General features: G+C 37.9%; 1 long non-coding RNA gene across 1 annotated transcript in view; it reads left to right on the top strand.

Moving 5' to 3' along the window:
- LOC111521413 overlaps nt 1-14,375 on the top strand; it is a 41,815-nt gene extending 27,440 nt beyond the window's left edge. The window contains exons 2-3 of the long non-coding RNA XR_002724941.2: nt 13,683-13,842; nt 14,166-14,375. This is a non-coding gene — a long non-coding RNA (uncharacterized LOC111521413). The remainder of the gene's footprint in view (nt 1-13,682; nt 13,843-14,165) is intronic.
- The last annotated feature ends 627 nt before the right edge of the window (nt 14,376-15,002 follow it).

The following is a 15,002-nucleotide window of genomic DNA, read 5'->3' as shown; positions in this document are numbered from 1 at the left end:
GGTTTTTTATTCTCTCCCATGAAGTCTAAATCCAAAAAGCATCTAGATCAATGCAGTTCAAGATAAGGCTAAGCTCTACATGGATGAATGTGAGTTTGCACAAGGAGTTGTTTGTGGATAATTACCCTTTCCACAATCTACATCAGTAACTCCTAAAGCCTCACCTAAATAGCCACACAAATATAAGTAAAAACAGAATGCTTTTTATTTTGATACAATGTCCAGGAGGGTTGCCCATCACTTAGCACCTCCTCAAAAACCAGTGTCTTCCCTAGACTTCTTTATATAGAAATGTGACCTAAGTAGAATTTCTGCATAATATTTTTAAGGGAGGAGTTTTGAGAAAGAGAAAAGTTATCTCAGAAATTAGAACAAAGGTAGGAATGAATAAAAAGACATTATGTTTCTGCTAGCCAACAAGTTATATTATAACTAAATAGATAATTATTTTAAAAAGCAATTAATAAGAGACAGTTAGACAAGCCCCTTTGGTTTAATGCTCTGCTGCTGCCATCTTGAAATTCTTAATGATTTTTAAGCAAAGGGTCCCATGTTTTCATTTTGTATTGTACTCCACAAAGTATGTCTCTACTCTTGCCTGTGATATGGGAGTCCTCAGATGGGCAGGCATTGAATGCACAGCTGGTCAAGGAGCAAATGGAAAAGAAAGACTTAATCCAGGCTTTGAATAAAATTTAGGAGGTAGATAATTTAGGCAAGGGGAGAGGGAGACTTAAAATTCTGAAATAATATTCTTCCTGGGAAAAGAGCAAAAAAAAAAAAAAAGTAATAATAATAAAATTAAATTAAAGCCTAAAATTAATCTCCCAAAATGGTTTCAAAAAAATAAGTTACTCTGCTTAGGCTTTGCCTTTTTACTGATTTAAATAGCCAGTATATTTACTTAAATCTACATTGTTGTTTCAACTTCCAGAAAGGATTTATTATTGTACACAGACCATGAAATAAGTTCATAATTATCAGAGAATTCCACAAGGTGTCAGCCTCAAGCTAAAATGATAAATTCAATGCTGGGAAATAGTTTTAATTTTAAGAAATGAAGATTTGAAGTCTCCATTTTGAATTCTGTCTCTGGGGCCTATAGTAATGTAGCAGCCCCTATTTTTTGGGTGCCTCGTATATGCTAGGCACTTATCATACATTATTTCTAGTCTTTAAAATAACTCTGTGCTATGGTATGAATGTTTATGTTCCCCCAAAATTCGTATATTGAAATCCTAAGCCCATCGTGATGTTTTCAAGAGGTGGGGCCTTTGGGAGGAGATTAAGTCATGGGGCAGAGCCCTTATGAATGGAATTAGCATCCCTAACAAAAAAGGCACAGGGGAGCTTGTTTGTCCCTTCCACCTTGTGAGGACACAGCTAGAAGGCACCATTTATGGGGAAGCATGCCCTCTCCAGACACCGAATCTTCATGCACCTCGATCTTGGACTTCCCAGACTCCAGAACTGTGAGAAATAAACTTTTCTTGTTTATAAACCACCCAGTCTATAGTATTCTGTTACAGGTGCCCAAATGGACTGAGATATCTCTATTGATTTGAATCCCCATTTTACAAATGAAAAAATAAGGTTAATGAGTGTTAAGTCAATTTCCCAAGGCATACAGCCAGAATAAATATTCAAAGACAAAACTACCTGAACCCAAATCCTGTGCAATTTCTGCCATACTGCCTCAAGGCCTCAAATAAACAAAACAATAAAAAGAGTTCAAGAATGGGTATAAAACAAACTCTGGGACTGTCTCCTGTCCAGGCTCTATTCTACAGCAGCTAAGGGTGCTGGACCGTCACACTGGACCTAATAAGCATCAACCCAGCAGCTCCTGTCTCCTGGGTTTTTGAGCACAGTAGGGCCACCTGCCAGAGCAACTGCCAGGATATAGAACTCTGCAAAAGGGCATTTCAATATCCATTGGTTTTTATTGTCATCTATTATTGTTGTTATCTAGTATTGTATAAGTTTCAAAGTAATGTTTGGTGTAAATCATAAGCGTTAATATTACTGTTGCTTCAGATGTTTCTGACTGGGAAATCACAACGGCAGGAATTTCTGCTCTCAGGAGCCTCCTCTATAACCATAGTTTCTTGACTAGACCTACAAATTCGGCCCTTTGCCTTCTGAAGCTCTGGGGCCATTCTTCTCTTATTTAGAAGGTGATTTAATATTAAGCTTACTGCTGGTTGTTCTGGGCAACATGGTAGTTGAACCTTAGACAATCCCCTCTCTGTCCCAGGCTCTTGTCATTTGGACCCATTGCTTTGTTGTGCTGAACTTGAATCCCTGCCTTGGGAAGGCAACAACTAGTATGAGGATTAATATCTCTGGCTCTGAGTTTGAGTCCCAGTACCATCACTTTTAGGGTGACCAACCATCCTGGTTTGCCTAGGATTGTCCTGGTTTCAGCACCAAAAAGTCCAGGATCCCATGAAATTCCTCAGTCACAGGCAAATGGAGATGGTGAGTCACCCAAAGTTCACTTCCTAACTGCTCAACCTTGAGCAAGTCACCTAAACTCTCAAGGCCTGATATGTAAAATAGGCAAAATACTAATATTTACTTTATCACATCCTTGTGAAGATTAGATGAGATATGCATACAGGGCTTAGCATAGAATAAGCATGCAATACATTTTAGTTAATAATATTATTACTCTTAGCCCACTAGTACTCACTCAGCCTATCATTCTTCTAGAGCTCCTAGGACTGGAAGACTGCTTTGTTCTTGCCAATCATTTCCAAGAAAGGGAAGTCTTGCCCTAGAGCCCAAGATAAAAAATTGGGGCCCTTCCTGCCCTCTATCTACCCTTGTTTTTTCATTTTTCTTGTTCCTACGCTATCAACTCTCCTACTTAACAAGCCTCTGGGAGCTCTTTGTTTTTAAGCATCAGTAACCATTTTGACAGTTCACACTCCCAAAAGCCTCAGTGACCATGAGAATGTCCCTCTAAAAAGGCAAAGCCAGTGATCACGGGCCCAGGAGGGAAAGCCTGAGCCTGGTGGTGCCTAAAATCTGAATGTGGCTGAAAATGTACACCCTGATTCTATTCACAGGTATAATGACATGAATCTAGCCTCAAAAATAATTTTGTTTACTTGGCCAATAATCCTCCTCAATTCAACTGCATCTAATGTCCTGTGTAATTAATGATCTTTCTCCAGCCAGGCATTTAATGGCTGTTATGTTTGACTACACTTTGACATGTATATCTTCATCATTATAAATATTGCATTTTACCACTTTATAAAAAATCATATATATAATTAGATTCTGTTTTATTTTATAAAATAACATGATTTTTCTTTGCAGCAAGGAAAGGAAAACATGGCTAGAAGTGGTGCCTGCTCTATTTTCTTTTTCCATCTTCTGTACACTTGTGTTTATGTTCAAACACATTAAAACTATATGTACATATTGCCTCACTTAGGAAAGCTTGCCAACATTTTCTGGCTATATGTTATCTACTACTCAGGAAATCATAACCAAGATTCTACAACTGAAAATAGTGTGCTTTATTTCTATCTTCTAAAGAGATACTCGGGGTTTATATTTCCTTCTCATAGGATACTGTCACTAAATTTTTAGACTTTGTCATTTTAAGTAAAATCAATACCATGGGGCAGTAATATCTATATTTTGTCCATTATCTTCTTATCTAAAATGTCTTATTAAACAACTGAATGACTTATTTGTGCAGGAGAGCCATTTTGGATAATTTTTCATGCAGATTTCTGTGTAGCTAAAGTCTACCTTCTTCCCAAAGCTTAGCTGAAGTTCTCAGGTTATTACTCAGTAGACTTCCTTCTTCCTGTTCCAGCCCATTTTCAAATCCTTCTCGGAAAGAGGGATACAAGATGGATCCCCAGGAGCTGTAGTCCCCTCTTACTCTGTGAGAGAGATTCACCTATCTACACAATATCTAGGCCTATTCTCTGGTTGGCTGCATAGGCCCAGTCCAAAGAGAGAGCTGGAGATAGAGTATTTGCTAGTTCAGCTGGGGAGGCATCTGCATCTGGATCCCTGATCCACATGCCATGATTAAACAGGAACACTCTAATAATTAAGGTATTACTATAGATGATCTATTAGCCTCCAACCTTTGGGTTTTATGACTTTGTGATTTAAAATGAATGGACTTGAACTATATAAATTACAATATACTCATGGTGAAGAATAGATCTATAATGCTGGAATGGGAGGCTCTGGTTTCTGGAAAAGTCAATCAGGAAACCACATAGTGGGGATAGAGATGGCAGGAGCTTGAGGGTGGAAAAAGAGAGAAGAACTTCAAGGCACTTTCCTTTGACATGTACGAAGGAAACATTGACTGTGTCAGCATTACTTGCCCAGCACAATTGCCAATATACTATCAGGAATACCATAGGCAACAAAAAGGACTTACCTAATGAAAGAATATTGTCTTATTATAAATCAATCGATCCTTTAATTAAAGACTTCTTGGTCCCATGAAGGTGAATATATCACCATCACGCCAATGCATGTTTTTCTTGTTGTGAGTATCTGTTCTTTGGATATTCCCAGAAATGAAACTTCATGGGATATAAAATCCTGCATCCTTACGATGTTAGACCTAAGGATATTAGCGAATCATCTAGTCCAGCTCTCTCATTTTGCAGATGAGAGAACAGTTCAAATTGTGAAGCACAGGTTTATCCAGACAGGACTTCACCTCTCCAACAGGGTTTCAGGATTATAACTTTTCATTACCACAAAAAAGAGATGTAGAAAATTACAGGTTTTAAATGTGATGATAATTCTTTTAAAATACCCCTTGCTCTTGATCTCTGAATTATTGGACCAGTTCCAATAAGTTAAGGTTGTCATTAATTTTTAACTTAATCTCGAAAATAACAAAGAAAGCCACATGATCTCACAAGGAGAAATACATGGAAAATTTTCCAGCTCATTGTCCATGAATTTTTGTACAATTATGCATTTGTAAATCCTAATTATACCTCTGCGATCTATGTCAGCACACTCTATTGGAAGTGGCTCTCATTATGATCTCAGACCTAGCACAGAGTTCCTAAAGTACATACATTTCTAGAAGACATGGAAAGTTTCTGCGAGTGAGAAAGGTCTGTGCAATTTCAGATTGGTTCATTAGCATAATTGTTTCAACATTAATAAGAAAGATTCAGGCAATTTAAGATGTTTATGTAGAAAAATATGTCTATAACTGTCTCCTCGACAATGCAACATGGAAGAACCACTGATTCAGTGTCCAGAATCACCTCATCAATAGCAAAAAGAGCTTCCACTTCTTTAACCGTTGCTCGCAAGTGTTGGCATCCTGCCTGTAATTTCTTTCCTGAAGAAATTCTGTCCCATTAATTCTGAAATTCAGACACTTCCATATACTCACTTAATCTTACACATCCATGCTAAGAATAATTATTTACTTAAAAATGAGTTGATGACTCTAAAGAATGACAGAGGGATCCAGTCACACCATTTGTGGCAAGTATTCCAATCTTTGATTCAGTGGATTAATCACCAGCAGATGAAACACAATCTCACCCACAATACTGGATAGGGTATAACTAACAATGATATAATGATATTCCAGACTTTTGTGTAAATTTATTCCATTTCCAGGTTTGTCATATGACTTACTTCCAAATCAGAAGATTATCTCTGCTCAGAAAATGAAAGTTGATAGTTTCCCAAGAGAATAGAAACATCAAAGACAGAAAGCCTTACTTTGATCTTGATTCCTCAAGGGTAGGGATGGGAGGATGAGTTCACCCAAGAATAAAACAAAACTTGACACCATGCAGCCCCCATCTGATTTATAAAGAATATTTTCTCTCAGGTCTCATTTATTCATTCATTAATTTGCCAACATTTGCTGAGCACCAACTATATGCCGGGTACTAGGCCAACACCAGAAATTCAAAATCAAATAAGCTATGCTCCTTCTCTCAGGGAGCTCATCATTAATCAGCCATGTTAGCAAATAATTACAGTGCTCCATTCAGGCTGATATCTAAAGTAAATTCTTGTGTAATTCATGAGCAGATCGCACAGATCAAGCTTCAACCCTTTCTGTACTTATTGAATTGGTATTAGTATCTCTGCATATCCCCTCAAAGACTAACAATTTCATACTTTAGATGATTCTTTCAATAATGCCTTGCCTTTGACTAAAATAATCAATACCTGACCACAAAGATGCCCAAAGTTATTAACCATGCAATTTTGCATCTTTCAGGAATTTAATTCCCCACTCCCTTCCTCCCCATACACATACACACACAAAGCATTTGCCTCACAGTGAGTTAATTCCTGAGTGCTTTTCCAGCCTCCCTTGGCCTATAGATACTGTTCAATTACAGTGACAGGCAGTGAGTCCACTTACCACCCGATACCCCAAAACACTTCAGGAACATCAGGTAGGTAGCTCTTGACATCAGGAAGACTGACAGTTAAACCAAATCCTAGTTATAGGACTGGAGTTTAGAGACATGAATTTTCTACTTGTACAGATGTTACAAGATCAAGAAAATAGTCACTATTATTCCGTCCTTATCATAAGCTAGGCAGTGTGTGTTAAGTGTTTAGCGGGTATTATTTAATCCTCACAAAAATGAGGTAGATACTCTCTATTAGCCCATTTTCGTGCTGCTAATAAAGACATACTCAAAACTGGGCAATTTACAAAAGAAAGAGGTTTAATCGGACTTACAGTTCCACATGGCTGGGGAGGCCTCACAATCATGGTGGAGGGCAAGGAGGAGCAAGTCACGTCTTACATGGATGGCTGCAGGCAAAGAGAGAGCTTGTGCAGGGCAACTCCTGTTTTTTAAAACTATCAGATCTCGTGAGACCCATTCACTATCACAAGAACAGTATAGGAAAGACCCGCCCACATAATTCAGTCATCCCTCACTGGGTCCCCCACACAACACATGGGAATTATGGGAGCTACAAGATGACATTTGGATGGGGACAGAAAGCCAAACCATACCATACTGCTATTATCCCCATTTTAGAGATAAAGCAATTGAGGTCAAATAACTTGCCAAAAGCTACATAGCAGTAAGTGGTGAGGCCCTGATGGAAAGTCCAGCATGCAGACTTCAAAGCCCACTGATTAGGAGGACATAGTTAAAGAAACTGGAACCCAAGATCTTAGGGTGGCACTATTAAGATATCTGAACGCTGACTTTAACTCTTCATATTTCCTTTGAGGACAAAATTATCCTTAGATTTTGATGAACACCAAGTGCCATGACAAAAGTCCATTAACCACACAATTTTGTCTCATCTCAGTAGAGCCTGATTTGCACAGCCATCTGCTTCCAAATTTTACTGTTTCTGCTGTATCACAATGGCTGTTTATAAAACTTATCTCTGGTACAGATGTAAAAGACAGTAAGAAGTTATGAAAGGATCAATAGGACTATAAAAAATAGATTTTCAAGTTTTACCATCTGTCTTATTAAAGTTAGCCATTTATTTATTTATTTATTTATTTATTTAGCTAGGAGTGAGTACAATACTGGTTGCATCTGAAGAACATTTTATATTCTGTTTCAGAAACTTGTTGATACCTTGCTTATTAATTAAAAATTAGTCCGGGTGCCTTGTATTCGAGCTAAGCAAGAGACTCCCATTGCCCTGAGTCTCCACTAAAACAGAGCACAGAGTCAACCACTTTTAACATTCAAAAATGAGCCTCATGGACACATCAAAGTAAGTCTAGTTGAGAGCTGTGTAGCAGCCAGCCACAGGGCCCCATCATTATTAATGGTGTCAATATGAAGTCCCATGTCTGTCATCTGGGGGCAATGTTTGTGATGATGGCATATTCCTCCTTTCAATTCTTACTTTCCTCTTAAGGAAGACTGCTCATTTTTATCCCCTTGTTAGGATGTTCCTAACAAGACGGATGTACCATCACGCCTTTAAGGAGGAAGAAAAAAGGGCAACTGCAGGAGTTCAAGTAAAAACTGAAAGCTGAATCATTCTCAGTAATATTCCAAATTTATATCCCTTAGTATCACAAACTGAATTACCTCTATAAACATTAGTTTAGAAAAACAACTTTTCACTTACAACTGCATGGTGAAGAACCACATCACATCCATACAGTAAGGATCTTATTTTCAATCTAATGTGCCAATGGCAGTTTCCAATAAGAAGAAGCAATTTGCCAGCCTTGCCAATTACAATTTGTCCTTGGCTGAAGATGACAGCAAAGTCTGTGCCTCTGGTTCATTGAAAACATCAGAAAGATATCCCTAATACTTAGTCTGTTTCTCTGTGAAGTTAAGCGTTAAGGAGGTGATTAAAATTCAGCTTAACTTTGGTACCAAATCAAAGGAAAGATATTGCTGTCTGATGGTAGGAGAGGGTTTCAAAACTATCCAAAGCAGCAATGACATGCATTTAAATTCCAAGCCCTGTGGATGTCATTGAAGCTTGGTGCCTCCAGTTTCACACTCGCCAGGAAGCTGATGTTCTGTATCCTGTGGATATAGGGCTAAAGAAGGTATTGACACTACTGCACACAGATTGATATAAACATGCAGCTCTTGCCTCATTTAATACCACTTTTATTAAAAGATGACCCTTGGCCATGAAAGAAAGGTCTGGGAAGCAATGGCTCATATTATGACACTGATTTTCTGTGTAATGATCAGAAAATTGTTTTGCCTCTTTTTGCCCAAGGTATAATGTTAAGACACATCAGAGAGTTGATTTGTGAGGTTGCTATGATGACAGAATCACATGAAAAAGCAGATTGGAGATATTAGCTGTGTTAATCGGCTTTTAAAGACAAGTAAACCGATGACACCCAAACAATTATCCAAGAAAACACCTTTGAAGTTGATCTACCTCTATTACATCAGTGCGACACTGGATTATTAGTATGAGGAAGTGGGAGACTTTGCTTCCTAATTAAAGGTATTTCTTATGTCCTGACAATGATTTGATGCACAGGAAATTAAGCCTAAATTATCTCCTCTCGTTCAAGCTGTGTGATAAAAGTTTTAGGGAGAGACATGATCTGGTGATGTATTTATTAATTCAACAACCCTTCACTGAATGTCAACTCCATGCCTGATTTGGCTTCACTAGAGGCACAAAAATGAGTAAAACTGGGCTCATGCCTCAAAGGCCAGTCTTGCAGAAGACTGAAGGGGCATACCTGCTCCCCAGCCCTAGCCACTACACCTGCCCTCACTTGGAGGTTCACATTCTTCATGAGCTGCCTGCCTGCTTTCCATGCTGATCTCTGTGGGAACACACTCTACTCCATTTTTACCTAATTAACTCCTACTTATTCAGATTTTAGCTCTGTGCCTGTCACATGGTATTTGCTCGATAATTATTATTGAATGAATGACTAAATAAACAAAACATCATAATACAATACGAGAAGTTCTCAGATACAGGAGGAAGCAAACAGCCCTTGGGCAATGGGACCACGGTAAGGCTATCAAGGAAGGCTTCACAAAGGGCATTTGAGCTCGTGGTATTTGAGATATATTTTGAACGGAATTGAAGAATAAATAAGGACAACATGAAGAGAGGGTTACAAAGTGATGAGAAAAGAGGAAAAATTATACTAAACAAAGGGAACATAATCTGCGAAGTCATGAAGGTATACATGAGAATGAATTGTTGGACAAACAGCAAGTTTAGAGTGACTAAAACATAGAGCACATTGAGAACAGTTTAAACTGGAAAGTATGTATGAACCCTATGTTGAAGGCCTTAGATGCCATAGTTAAAAGTACTGATTTTTTTCCTAAGGTGATGGGAAGTCTGTGAAGGCTTATACACAGGTGTATCCATTGAGATTCAGAGGCAAAGTAAGTGAAAAACAGTAACCACTCTAGCTTAAGGAGAAAAAGAAGAATTTATTAAAGAATATTAAGTAGTTCAGAGACACTCTGGGAGAGACTGTGAGTCCAGACTTAGAAGCTCCAGCAAAGACCACTGAGCACATACTCTAGCAGTCACATCAAGACCCTGGGCACTAGTCAGCAAAACCTCCACCAGTGCTCTAAGAAAGCCATTCCTGTCACCCTCAACAGAAATGAATTTCACACAGCACCTCCTTCCTCCCACTGCTTTTCTCCAAATCAAAGTTATGCTCATATTCTTCTGATTGGCCCAGGTCATATGCCAGCACCATAGCTACAAGGGAGACTGGAAAGTGAATTTCTAGCTTCTATGTAGGAACCCATGATGTGAGAAATTTCAAGCATAGAAAAGGTATTCTAAAGAAGCTAAAAGGCTACAAATCATAGAAACTATCCACTGCCACATGGAAGATGCATAATCAAATTGACATCATAAAAAGATTCATTTGGTAGGATTATTGAAAATGGATTGGAGAAGAGGAGAGTTGGGAGACAAGGTGATAAATATAGAAGGTTAGAGCAGGCAAGAGACGAAAAGAACATGGACTTTAGTGCTGACGTTGGACGCATAAGAGTGAACACAGAACAAGAATATAAGATCATAGGAAGCAAGAACCTGGACTGTCTTTTCACTTCTGGAACAACAGCACATAGCAGTTATTCAATTATTTTTGTTTTTATTGTTAAGGAGTCATTTACATACAATAAATTTCACCTTGTATGTGAATTTTGAACATTGTGTATCATAATGTAATCACTACCACAATCAAGATATAGAACAATTCCATCACTCCCTAAATTTCTTCATGTTGCCCTTTAGTAGTCAGTCTCACAACTCCAGCCCCTGGTAACCTCATACACACAGTATGTAACCTTTCGAGTCTGACTTCTTTCATTTATCATAGTATGTTTGAAGTTCATCCTTATTGTGGTTGTATCAGTACTGTGGTACATTTCTGTTTTTTCCTTAGTAGTATTCCGTGGTACAAATATGCCAGCATTTATCGAGGCCCCAGTTGAAAGATATCAGACTTGTTTCTCGTTTGATGGAAAATAAATCATCCATATGTTTGTGCCAACATAATTTTTATTTCATTTGGGCAAACACCTAACTGTATTTGGCACTGGGTCATATTATAAGAAATGATTAAGTTAATAACATACTGGAAACTGTTTTCCAAAAGCAATGTATTAGAGTTTAAGTTACTCTGCATCCTTTCGTGTACTTGAGATTGTCATTTTTTAAAGTTATTCTAATAGGTATACAGTAGTACCTTATTATGGTTTTAGTTTGCATTTCCCTAAAGACTAGTCATGTTAAACATCTTTTCATATTCTTATTTATATATGATTGATCTTTTTTGATAACATGTTAAAATATCTTGCCATCAAAATAAGTATTTGATGAATTTATAAGTAAACTTGTATTAAAGATATTTAGAAAAACAAAGTTGCCTCCACCTGAAATAATTGGACATTGCTAGGGAAAGGGAAAGGATGGGGTTGAGGCGCACACCACACTTTTAAGTGAATATTGATTAACAGAGTTTAGCTAAAGGATTTAGAAAGCGTGACCAAAGATCACTGTTCCTGAGCCTAATTAATTATTACAATTCAATAGTTTGCACCCAAATCTAAAATACATAGAATTGGATAGCTTAATAATGCTTCCTAGAAATTTTCTGCATTTGTAAAAACAGATAAACTTCAATTAGTTTTTACTTCCTTCTTGTAAAATAAATAAGCAAGTCTTGAAAGCCAATTCCGTATCATTCACCAGGAAATGCTGGCAGTGGCTCGGTGTTTGCTCTTCCAAAGAGTACTAAATAAAATATTCAATGAGGAGAAAGAGAAAGGTAAAACTGCAAACTGTAGGCCCCAGAAGCTAATTAAATGGTTGATCCTTTGTAATCACCTTCCCTACAGTGAAGGAAGCTGAATAGCAAGGTCAAGAGATTAGACTTTGCTGCCTTCTGAGTCATTGAAGAACCATAGGTTCTTGGACAGTAGGGGGTAGCTAGTAGCTGATGGAAGAAGAGTTGCTTTCTTTGCCTAGAACTTTCAGGTTATAAAAATAACACTGTAGGTTGCATCTGAGCCAGGCCAGCACTCTACTGCATCTCTTGCTGCAGCTGGGAATGAAGATTGCTGCATGGCCAGAGCAGCTGACAGTCAAAGGAAGCTGGAGCCAAAGACTGGACATAGGCCTGCCAGCATTTGGAAGCTTCATGAAAGATGAACTAATCTTGTTCTCTATTTAAACAGTTATAGTAGAGCAGTAGACATCAAGACAAACTGAAAGAAGAAAATAAAATATGGAACATATATCATGGTGTTACTGTGAAGTAAAAACATTAGCTGAAAAAAAGTGCACTGTCCCTTGAATCAGCCCAAGCAACATTATGAAAAGGCCAGACTAGGGGGTGCGAATTTTCTCCATCCTCAGTTGAATCTTCCACTGGAGTAAAACAACAGTGTGGAGATCTCAAAGATCACCGATTTCAGCCCTCATTTCATCGATAATATGCGTGATAGAAAGGTATAAGAGAGTTTATGACTCCCCCATGCACAGGAAATTATTTGGTGGCATCACAAGTTAGAACTTGGATCTGGTGATTTGCCACTCAGTCACTCTGCCAAAAATGTCAATGAGAAGGAATGCAGCCTCTATGGTGTCTGTAACTACACACTTCTTAAAATTTTGTATAGGTATTTTGATGAAGCCTTTGCTTTACCCCAACCCTATTTCTGCTCCTAAAAATTAAACAAGTTATCAGAGAACTTATCATTTAATAATTTTTAAATGCATGTTATACTTAATGTTAAAAAACACTATTTAGTGTAAAGCTAAGTGAGATGAAAGAGAAGAAATAAAATTAATAGAAGAGAATTTCTATAGCATGGTCTTATGGAAATGACTGTATCTGGAGTTAGGTGTTAGTCCATGAACTTGAGAAATACTCCTGGGGTTCTGTTTGTCACTAAAATGAACATGTTAATGCTTTCCTATTAGGGATGTTGTTGGCTTCTCCAGATCTCCAGGATTGTGCACATCCTACACCACACTACTGCAGGACTTTTCCTTAATTCAACTAAAAATGGGGATCTTTGTCCCACGGCCATGAAAATTCAGGCTCGCAGACAATTTGAATGGTGAGTGAGACAGGGTTTTATTGGGTGAAGAGGAAGAAAAGGGGGGAAACAGGGACTCTTGCTAGGTCAGAGTCCCTTCTAGAGCACTTCATGCCCATTGTTAGAATCCCAGTTTCCACACAGGAGGAGAAAGAGCCAGACTTCTCCCTGCTACAAACATCATAAACTTCCCAAGGCTCCACCTCAGTGGACAGGCTGCCTGGAGTTTCTCTGAGGACCCCCTCCCACCTGGCCATCTCAATACTGCCTGGGCATAAAATCAGAAGCCACAAAAGAGAAATCTCCCTCTTCCTGGAGGAGTTATTTAGTTCTACATTAAATAATTTTAATTATTAATTTTTTATTCAAACAAAGACACAGATAATAGGAAAGAATGCAAAATGTTAACAAATTTAATGTACATTACATGATTTTCAAAAAGTTGAAGGTTGTAGCAAGTTCCTTTGCCTATGCCTTCAAATATATTTTCTCTACTTCACAAACACAAACGAAAACAAAACTCACACTCCTGAGAAGTGGCAGAGTTATTCAGTGAAAAGAGTTTTGGAAAGGAAATATTTTGCTTGTCATTAATAGTTTCTTTCTTTCCTCTGACAAATTGTCTCTAAGGTGGGAAACTACATGTGCATGCCTGACACAACTTGAAAACAATACAAAACAACAAATCACAATTGCGAAATCATACAACACAAATGGAATCACAGTCCATAAGGGTGGCAAAGAAAGAGAGTGCATGTGGTGGGCAATATTAAGCTGATATGCAGACCTGGTAAGTTTCCAAAGTGTTCTGGGACTAAGTCAGGGACAGGAATACACAGAGGGAAGCCCATACTTGGTCGAGGTTGGTTCACAGCAGAAATGACAATTTAAAGATCTATGTAACAGTCTCTTGTTACTGAGAGGGCACCGTTTTCACATTCAGAAGGGCTTGTCCCTGGACTAGATAACTGCCCAGAGTTATTTTTCTTCGGTAAATCAAAGCTATCAATTACAACCTCCTAGAGCAGCTATTCCAGCTGCTGTAGGATAGACAGGGATGAAAAGGAAAATCATTGACTGTGCATAGCTCCTTCTGGGGTTGTTTCCTGCCAGGGATGGTGTCAGACAAGTGCTAAAGGCACTGTTTGTTTCCTGCCCCCATGCTGAGCTCAGACCACAATTGAAACCAGAGCCTGCCATTTATCACTTGACCACGTACATCTGAACCTGCAAGACCCTTTCACAGCCTTCACTGAGGTGTGAAAACTGACAGTTTCCTTCTCCTGCCACTGGTTCTGCAGTAATTAAAGCTTTTTTGCTATCACACTCCTATTAGTCTCTTGGTTTTAAAGATACTGTTAACACAGATAAGTGTGTATGACCAAACTCTGAATTAAATTGCTTTTACAAGCCACAAGAAAACCAGATTAAGCTTGCAATTTTCATAAGAAAATGTCTTAGTAAAAGGTTCAAAAACAGTGGCTTTTTGAGCAGAAGTTTGAATTATTCACAAACAGTAATGATTTTTAGAAATCATTTGTTCAGATAGTAACTATTGATTGCTATTTTGAGCTAGGCACTGTTCTAACCTCTACACTAACACTATTTGATAGTTGTTCATATGGATTAAACTTAAAAGAATTGTTTAAAAGTAAATGATTAATACATGCTTGTAAAAAAATAAGTTAAAAAATGCTTGAGGACAAAATGAAAAGCAAATGCCTTCCCCATGAGCACCATTCCCATCCTACTATCAATAATCTGTTGCTTAATTCTGCAGTCATTTTTCTCTCTGTGTGCAATGTGTGTGTGTGTGTTTAAATATAAACTGTTTAATAGTGCTTTTGCTTTTGAAAAAAAAAGTCATAATGCTATACATAGAGTTTTTTGACATAATTTTTTAATTCAGTAATGTATTGTGGACATTCCTCCATGAATCATACATATCGT

The sequence above is a fragment of the Piliocolobus tephrosceles genome, chromosome 2, assembly GCF_002776525.5.
Source record: "Piliocolobus tephrosceles isolate RC106 chromosome 2, ASM277652v3, whole genome shotgun sequence".
NCBI classification, from domain to species: Eukaryota; Metazoa; Chordata; class Mammalia; order Primates; family Cercopithecidae; genus Piliocolobus; species Piliocolobus tephrosceles.
The sequence above is the reverse complement of the archived record's forward strand: the minus strand, read 5'-3'. Positions and strand labels throughout refer to the sequence as shown.